We start from the raw sequence: 8,962 nt of genomic DNA on the forward strand, positions 1-8,962 counted from the left end.
GGAGAGAATTCCTCTTACAAGGTTAGAAAGGAGACTCACCTCTCTCCGAAGATCCATAACCGGCATTCGACGCCCTTCCGAAAACTCAAATTGATGCACAACGCTCCAAAACTAGCCAATATTTACGAAAATCCATTAATATATGCTCAATTACTCATTACAATCCAATTTATAACAATTCCTAACCCCGATCAAAAAGTTGAAAAAAATGCCCTCGGGCCCACGTGCCCGAATTCTGAATTTTTTTGAAGATTAAGCTTACCATAACTCATCAAACTCAAATATATAATTTACTCTCAATTTTATGCCCAAAATCGTGGTCAAATTCCAATAATATCAATTTTCTAGGTTTTCCTCAAACCCCCAAATTTCTACCAATCTACATGCTAAAATCCATGCATATTCGATATATTTAACTCAAGATAGGTGGGGATAGCTTACCTTATCGTTGATGATCAAAATCTCCTCTTGAAACCCTCCAAGAATCGCCCAAGCCAAGAAAATATGAGAGAAAATGGCCAAAACCCGACTTTTAAAACACTCTCTGCCTCCACCACTTTCCGCACCTGCGGTCACTTGACCGCTTCTGCGTTTCCGCTGGTGCGAGAATAATTGCCGCTTCTGCGGTCCAGGGCTCCCCAGTCCAATCCGCTTCAAAACGACCGCATCTGCTGTCCCAGCTCTCTCTTCTGCCGATTCCGCATCTACGACCATAGGGCCGCAGATGGGACTTGCCAAACAAAAATGCCTAAATTGTGGGGCCCTCATTAAGTGTCCATATAAAATACTTAGAACTCGAGGTGTGCCATTTAGCGAATTTCCATGGCCCTCGCAATGTTAAAAACGCGTTAGTTGCTTTAGGCGCGTTATTTAATAATGTTACCTTCCTAAACTCGGGTGTGCATTTCATGCGACCCAAATCCAAATCCCAAAACGTTGAATAAGAGGTGTCGAGGATCCGGGTGCATTTCATGTGACGTGATCCAAGAACACGCTCTTAAACGACGTTCACTTTCATAAAAACTAATTAAAAGCGGTTAAACAAATTTGTAAAAATTGCACTATAGGTTTGAATATGTACAATTTAGATTTTGGCCATTTATAATAATTTAAGTGACTGTGCTAGAACCACGGGATCCGGGGGTGCCTAACACCTTCCCTCGGGTCAACAGAATTCCTTATTCAGAATTTCTGGTTCGCAGACTCCAATTGGGAACTCGAAATTTTCCTCGATTTGGGATTTAAATTAAATCGGTGACTTGGGACACCAAAACCCAATCCTATCCCAAGTGGCGACTCTAAAAATAAATAAATAATCCCATTTCGAATAATGTCACTTTAAATGGAAAAACTCCCTTATACATTTATCCTTCTGGTTAGGTGTGTAAAAAGGAGGTGTGACAGTCCTATTTTATATTTTTAGGTTAATTAGTTAATCAATTGTGGCAAAATATGAAAGAAAATTGCAAAAATAGTTCATTTTGCATTTTTGACTCTTTAATTTTCGAATTTTATAGTTTTCTTTTAATTTAGGACTTAGTTAATTTTGGGAAGTCAATTAGTTATTAATTTTCTTTTAGAGTTAAATCAGGTTTTATTTTGTATTTAACAAAATCTGAAAATGAAAAAAAAAGAGAAAAAGAAAAAGAAAATGAAAAGAAAATGGTTGCATTAATAAAAGATCATTTGTTTGGGCCAATTCTCTAATTTTCCAGGCCCAAACCATCCCTTCCCCTGAAACCCGTCCAAACCCACCTAAAATACCCGCCCCAAATGGCCAGACCCAGCCCAGATGCCCTCCAAACCTGACCCAGCTTCAGATACACACACACAAAAACGAAGCCCTAATCTCTCAAGAGCACAAACGATGCTCACTGTTCAAGCATCGTTCTCGTTCGAACCAAGCCCCAATTCAGTCCAAATTCAGGCGAGTGAATCCCAAATCCCTAACCCACGCGTTCCCCCCATCTCTCCTCTTACCGTTCTAACGGTTTCTGACGCCATGATTCCCCTCTCCTCTCACTCACTCGAATTCGAGTTATATCTCACGATTGGAAGGTTCTGGGGATGATATGCTGGATGAGTGTGAGGCGTTGGATTGATTTCACTCAATCCAAGCCCCTCGTTCATCAAGGATTCGTCTTCAAAAGGAGCCTTATCCGATTTTGAAAAAGGGGAAAAAACTCTGGTAACAAATTTAGAGAAAAAAGTTGAAAGGTTTCTTTAACTTCTGGTTTTCTGATTTTATTTTCTTCTTTGAAGAGTTCTTTCAAAGTTTAAGAGAAACATATATACAATTTTTTATTTTCTGAATCCGGATTTGAGTTCCAAGGAGATAAAAATTGAAGTTCAAGTTTGGTTCTACTGTCGTCTTGCTGATTTGCTGCTGAACCTCGCTAGGATTTGGAGTCGAAAGGTGTATTGTCGAGTCTATCATTGTTATAAAGGAGATTTGCAATTTCAGGTTCGATTTTCCTCTCTTTATTCAATGCGACTCTGTTTTTGTTACAGTGCTTTTGAGCTATGAGATTCAGTCTAGAGTGGTCTGTTTTGTGTTGTGATCGAATTTCTTGTTGAATGAATCTATTCTCAGTGGTGGTATGTGCTTGACTATTTATAGTCAATAAGAGCCGATTTGAGTAGTTGTCTTCCATTTCCTGTATGTCATGATTGTTATTCGGGCTCGAAGTATATTCTGAGTTAAGATTTCATCGCGTTAAGTTGAACGATGTGTGCAGTTTCTTCTGGTGAATTTCCTTTGCAATATGTTCTGATCTTCATGATGATCTACTTGAGCCTTCCACCCTGATTTCAACATGTTCGACATGATTCACTGAAGAGTTTCCCTTTTCTCTGATCTCATGATCATTTTCGCATGTATTGTTGGTCTGAATATGTTGAAGTTCCCTATTGATAATATTTGCCCTTTGAGGCTCATTATGTTGGAAAGATCAGTAATTGTTCCTGTTTGTTTTCAGCATGAAAAATCTGACACTAAACTCTTTAAACAAAATATCCTTTCAAGCTTGTGTAATAGTGTGGATTTGTCTCCTTTGAGATCATTTTACATTTGCTAGTCAAGCTATGTACCTTAGTCCATTCATCCTGCACAAGCTGCCTCTCCTGCAGTAACTGGGCTGCTTCCTTTTGGTTCTGGCCCTCAGTTGTTTTAGAATGGTGTTTTTCTGCGTCTGAGTATATTTTGGAGCCACGAGTGTTGAATATGATGTATTCAGTGAAAACTGGAATTTTATCTTCTCCACTTTCAAAGGCTACTGCTATGCGATCTAGTTTAGCTGTGATCATAGGACTTTACTGCTGAAAACCTGCTCAGTTTTTGCACTGTTTAGGAAGCAAATCTGCACAGTTTTAAGTACAAAATTCTGCACTGTTGGTTTGCAAAATTGTCAAGCTGCTGGATAATCTATTGTCTAACTGAGTTTTGCTTGGTTTTGTGATTGTTAATCAGTCAAGGAAATCAGCAGGGGTGAGTTTGTTTTGATGAGTTCTTCTACAGACACTTTGAACTGGTTTGTTTCTTAATCAGTCAAAGACAATTTTCGTTTGCCATTGCCCTTTCCATGTGTTTGTGTGGGTCTGTTACTGCATATTTGACAAGAAGGTTTTGAATACTTTGTTGTGAATTTGATTCCTTTTTTAGAACTGAGATAACAGTAGGTTTTGGGTGTAGCTAGGACCAAAGTTTTGGTTGTCGGATTATTTTAAATAGCTAATGCACTGTATAGCTAATGAGTAATTTTATATTCAAAATTGGATCAAGGTTGGGCCATTGATTTGTTTTTGAATTATAGTATTTGGACTATTTCCGGGTGTTTCAATGCTGATTGCTGCCTAATCTTTATTTAGAAAGGTGTTTGTCCTTCTTGTCTAGCATATAGATTTCCATCTATTTTGATTCTTGGTGATTGCCTAGTTTGTTGGTAAGATACCCTTGTTATTGATATATTCTCTCTACTGGAGTTGGGAGTATTGGTATGTGCTGGTATGGTTGTCAAAGGGCGTGTGGAATCGGGTAATACGGGCCATGGCCAGTTCAACTTTGCTGGCATTTTACATAGTGGGAAAGAGTCTTGAAGCGATTCAGTGCGCTAGTTGCATCGCATCACATGTACTTGCTTGTGGTGCTTTTGTTTACTACACGGTTGCCTATCGTTGGGACTTTCAGCATGTTGAATTTTGTTAAATCACCAGAAGCATTGGACAAGTTAAAGGAGGTGTCATTTTCGAGGTGCGCCGTGCCAAACAAAATGACAATTGCACGGCCCTCGCTTAGTTAACCTTGTATAAATCCTTAGACTTCGGGATGAGCCGATTAGCGAATTTCACAGTTTTCCCCAAAGATGATAACGCGTTAGCCTCTTTAAGCGCGTCTTTTAATACCATTATCTTCCTAAACGCGGGTGCGCAATTATGTGACCCAAATCCAAATTTAAACGAAGTCAAAATGTGTCAAAAATCGCGGGTGCATTTATGTGACGTGGTTCGATACGTGTTTTCACGACGTTGCAATTCTCTTATAATAATAATAATAAAAGCGGTTCAAAGTTAAAAAGCATAAGCTAAAACATGTTTTGAAATCAAATAAATAAGCCAAATATGACAGTTGAGCGACCGTGCTAGAACCACGGAACCCGGGAATGCCTAACACCTTCTCCCGGGTTAACAGAATTCCTTACTCGAATTTCTGGTTCGCGGACTGTTAACAGAGTCATAATTTCCTCGGTTCGGGATTCAACCGGTGACTTGGGACACCATTAATCTCCCAAGTGGCAACTCTGAAATCTTAATAATAAATCCCGTTCCGATTGTCCTTTAAGTAGAAAAACTCCCTTATACCCTTCCGGGTGTAGGAAAAAGGAGGTGTGATAGCTCTAGCGACTCTGCTGGGGACACAAACCCAGAATTTCGGTTCAGGGTTTAAGAATTCGAGCTTTGAATAATTGTTATGTTTGGCTTTATCTGATTTTCCTACATGTTTCCATGCCTTATGTGCTAAATGCTTTACCGCTTTGATATTATCTGAACTGTATATAAACTGTGTCGAAACCCTTCTCTTCTCACCTCCGGGGATGTGCTTACTGGTTGAGACTCCCTATTCTGTTAGTGTCATACCTTGAAATAAGAAAGAGGCCGGACAAGTTACTAAGCCGGACGATCCCGCGGGTCCCCGGTACGTAGCCCCCTCCTCGACTCGAGTTGTACGCTCGGGTACACAGTCTAGAACCTATACCCAGGTTTTGAACCTAGAATAACTTGACTTCATGCCAGATCCCTAGTAGGAACGCTTATTCGCATCACGTGCATTTTGACTTAGGGGGCTCAACACAGGGGTTGGGTCCGTCTAGGACAGGTGTACCCGGAATAATGGACCATCCTGATGCATCCTACTTGTGCATTTATCTGTTTTGGACTCGCATGCTGACCGGCTTTGAATATCTGGGAAAAATTGAAAAAAAATCAAAAAGTGAAAAAGAGAAAATAGCAGTGTGGAGAGTTAATTACTTATATTAGAAAAAACCGATAACCAAGTAGTGCCAAAATGCTGCCGGATTGTTGAGAAAATGAAAGAAAAAGAAGAAAAGTATTTTTAGTTTGGTTTGTTTGCCAATGGAAAAGAAAAACAAAATGAGTTTTATTTTCAAATTAGTGTGTTTTATTTGCCACTGAAAAGAAAATATAAAAAAAAAGAGTCTTGCTTTCGGAAATAGTGTATTTGCCCAAAAAAACAAAAAGAGTCTTGTTTTCAAAAGCAGTCAGTTTTATTTGATCGAACTACGCAGGTTTGATTCTCACCGGGTGTGAGATACGTAGGCAACCCTCATCGGGTCCAACCTCCCCTTTGCAAAAATAGCCAAAAATACCAAGACTTTAACTTTTTGTCAAAATAAGTCGGGTGCCACCATTCTTGTTTAAAATAAGCCGAATGTCCCCAAAAAGGGCACCAAAAGGCTCTTTTTGCAAGAACAGCCACCCTGAGTCAGTTTCAATAGTTAGCAGGCACAGTCTTAAAATCGTCTCCCCGAAGTGCTGAAAGGCCGTAACTGTAAAACCGGCCGTTTGTTTTAAAATTGGAAATTTGAACAAAAATAGTGTCAGTTTTTTTTCCTTTTAGGTCAAAATAAGTGATTAAATCACCTTAATAAATGTGCAGGATGAGCACGATTCAAAATAAGGGGAACTTGCAAATAGGCCCGCGGCGAGACCGAACGATGTCCCGCGGGCACCAGGAGCTTTCATGTATTCATGATTGTCTTTTGAGTCTGTATTTCCTTTTCTACCAGAGTTTGTCTTTTGAGTCTGTATTTCCTTTTCTACTAGAGTTGGTCATTTGAGTCTGTATTTCCTTTTCATTAAAAATCAGTCAGTTGATTGAGTCTGTACTTTCAAAATAGAATAGGGATGGTGGAGTCTGTAGTTCTTTTCTGCATTAGAGTCTGTCAGTTGTTTAATTTGTCAGTTTTGAGTCTTTGTAATAGACGTATTTGCTAACAATAAAATTGAAAACCCCAAAAACATTTTGCTTCTACTTTACATTTACTCTTCAAGAACTACGCTCGGTCTGATTCACGCGGGGTCGTGATACGTAGGCGATCTCCATAGGATTCGATCGTAACTAGATGAAAAAAGAAAAACAATGAAAGGAAAGAGGTGAAAAACAAGAAAGGAAAGAAAAACAAAAGAGGGAAAAAGAAAAAAACAAAAAGAAAATAAGAAACCAAACAAAAGCAAACAAGAGAAAATAAAAAGAGAACGGAAAGAAAAGAGCGGAAAAATAATTTTGAGGAAAAGAGAGAATAGGAACAAAGGAAAAAAAAGAAAAAAGAAAAACCCAGGCAAAAGAAAAGAAGGAAAAGAAAAGAGAGGAACATGAGAGTAAAGCAAAAGGAAAGAGGGAAAGGCAATAAACAAACAATGGAAAACACGAGGGAAGAATGAGAGGAAAGGCATGGCAAGAAAGAAAAATGAAAGCTGGGATGACGCATGCAGCCAAGCAAAGGCATAATAGAAACTGTTAACTGCTTAGGTGCATTCATTCCCCAAAAGGGCGGCTATCTATTTGTTAATGCTCTAACCACTAACAAAGTTGTTGTTGATGATGAGTCCAGGCAGGTGATTTAGTTGGTTGGCATCCTGGCAACCCATTCCTACAACACCCGGTCAAAAAACAAACTGAACATGACAGGCCAAGAATCAGATACCGGTATCATGGACCCGTCAAAAGAGGTAGACGCGGTGGATGTCAAAGGAATGAGGGAAGAAATGTATAAGTTGAGGTAGTAGATGGCCGAGATGCATCAGGCCTGGGCTAAGGGTCAGCCGGCGCCAGTTTATCCCGCCAATCCAGTATATGTCCCACCTTTGGCTCAGTCCCAGGAGCCTCCTACTGTGAATTCGTCGCCAACTTTCCCTTTCTACCAAAAGAGTTATGGCACCACCTCCTATCCTCCCCAAGCTCCACTACCCAAACAAAACCCTCTTCCACCAATCACCCATGTCTTTGTGGCGCCTCCACCTGCCACATTGCAAAGATCTTCCAGTGAGCCATTGTTTGAAACTCACGACAGCCAGTACTACCCTCTTGAGCCTACCTTTAAAGCTCCTGAGCCATATTCCTACACCCCTCACTTTGAGCTCCCGGTGGAAATCGACAAGCCGCTTAAGAATCCGGAACATGAAGAGATGTTTCGTAAAGTAAAAAGCCTGGAGCAATCCTTCAGGAACATGCAAGGATTGAGTGGCCAAGTCAGTGTGGCCTACAAGGATTTGTGCTTGTTTCCCGATGTCAAGTTGCCAGCAGGATTCAAGCTACCCAAGTTTGATATGTATGACGGACACGGTGATCCGGTGGCACATCTAAGGGGATTCTGCAGCAAAATGAGAGGGCTGGGGGAAGGGACGAGTTATTAATGGCATACTTCAGTCGAAGTCTAAGTGGTGCGGCCTTGGAATGGTACACTCGACAGGATCATGCTCGATGGTACACTTGGGATGATTTGGCCCAGGCATTTGCATGCCACTTTTAGTATAATCTCGAAATCGTCCCGGACCGTCTGTCACTGGCTAAAATTGAGAAAAGCCCGGGGAAAGCTTCAGAGAGTATGGTTTCCGGTGGAGAGAGCAAGCGGCAAGAGTCGATCCTCCAATGAAAGAAAGCGAGATGGTTGATTACTTCTTGCAGGCTTTGGAGCCCACCTACTATGGTCACTTGGTGTCAGCAGTAGGAAAATCTTTCAACGAAGTAGTGAAAATGGGAAGTATGGTGGAGGAGGGGCTTAAGTCCAACAAAATCATGAGCTATTCTGCAATCAAGGTAACTACCCAGGCTATCCAGAGCGGCACTAGAGGGGTAGCGGAAAATAAAAAGAAAGAAGATGTGGTAGTAGTTAAATCAAGAGTCTGGTCCAGGGACCCATCACCATATTACAACCAACCTCGACCCCAACCCCAAACTTATCCCCGAGCTCCACATAATCCACCTCAGTATTATCCTCCGAACAATGTCCGGTCATATGTCCAACCATCAGGTCACTCCCTATAGCGAGCACCAGCGCCGCATAATGCCTCCTTGCCTTCACAACATTTCCGAGCACCCAACAACCCTCGAAAACAGGGGCAGGGAAAAGAACAGAGGAAAGGAAATAGTTTCACGCCAATTGGGGAGTCATACACGAGCTTGTTTGAAAAGTTAAGGCATTCTGGCTTGATTGAGCCGCTCCTCGGCTATACTCCAGACCCACATGCAAAAGGCTTTGATCCTACTGTACGATGCATGTACCACTCTAATGTCCAAGGTCATAGCATTGAAGATTGTCGTTCTTTGAAAAGGGAAATAGAATGAATGATTCAAGAAGGGGTAATTGTGATCAATGACAGTGACAGAGAGCATGCGAATCCTCTTGGGAACTTGCTGAATGAAGTTAATGATAATGAAGTTGTTAAT

The sequence above is a fragment of the Nicotiana attenuata genome, chromosome 1, assembly GCF_001879085.1.
Source record: "Nicotiana attenuata strain UT chromosome 1, NIATTr2, whole genome shotgun sequence".
Taxonomy (NCBI): Eukaryota; Viridiplantae; Streptophyta; class Magnoliopsida; order Solanales; family Solanaceae; genus Nicotiana; species Nicotiana attenuata.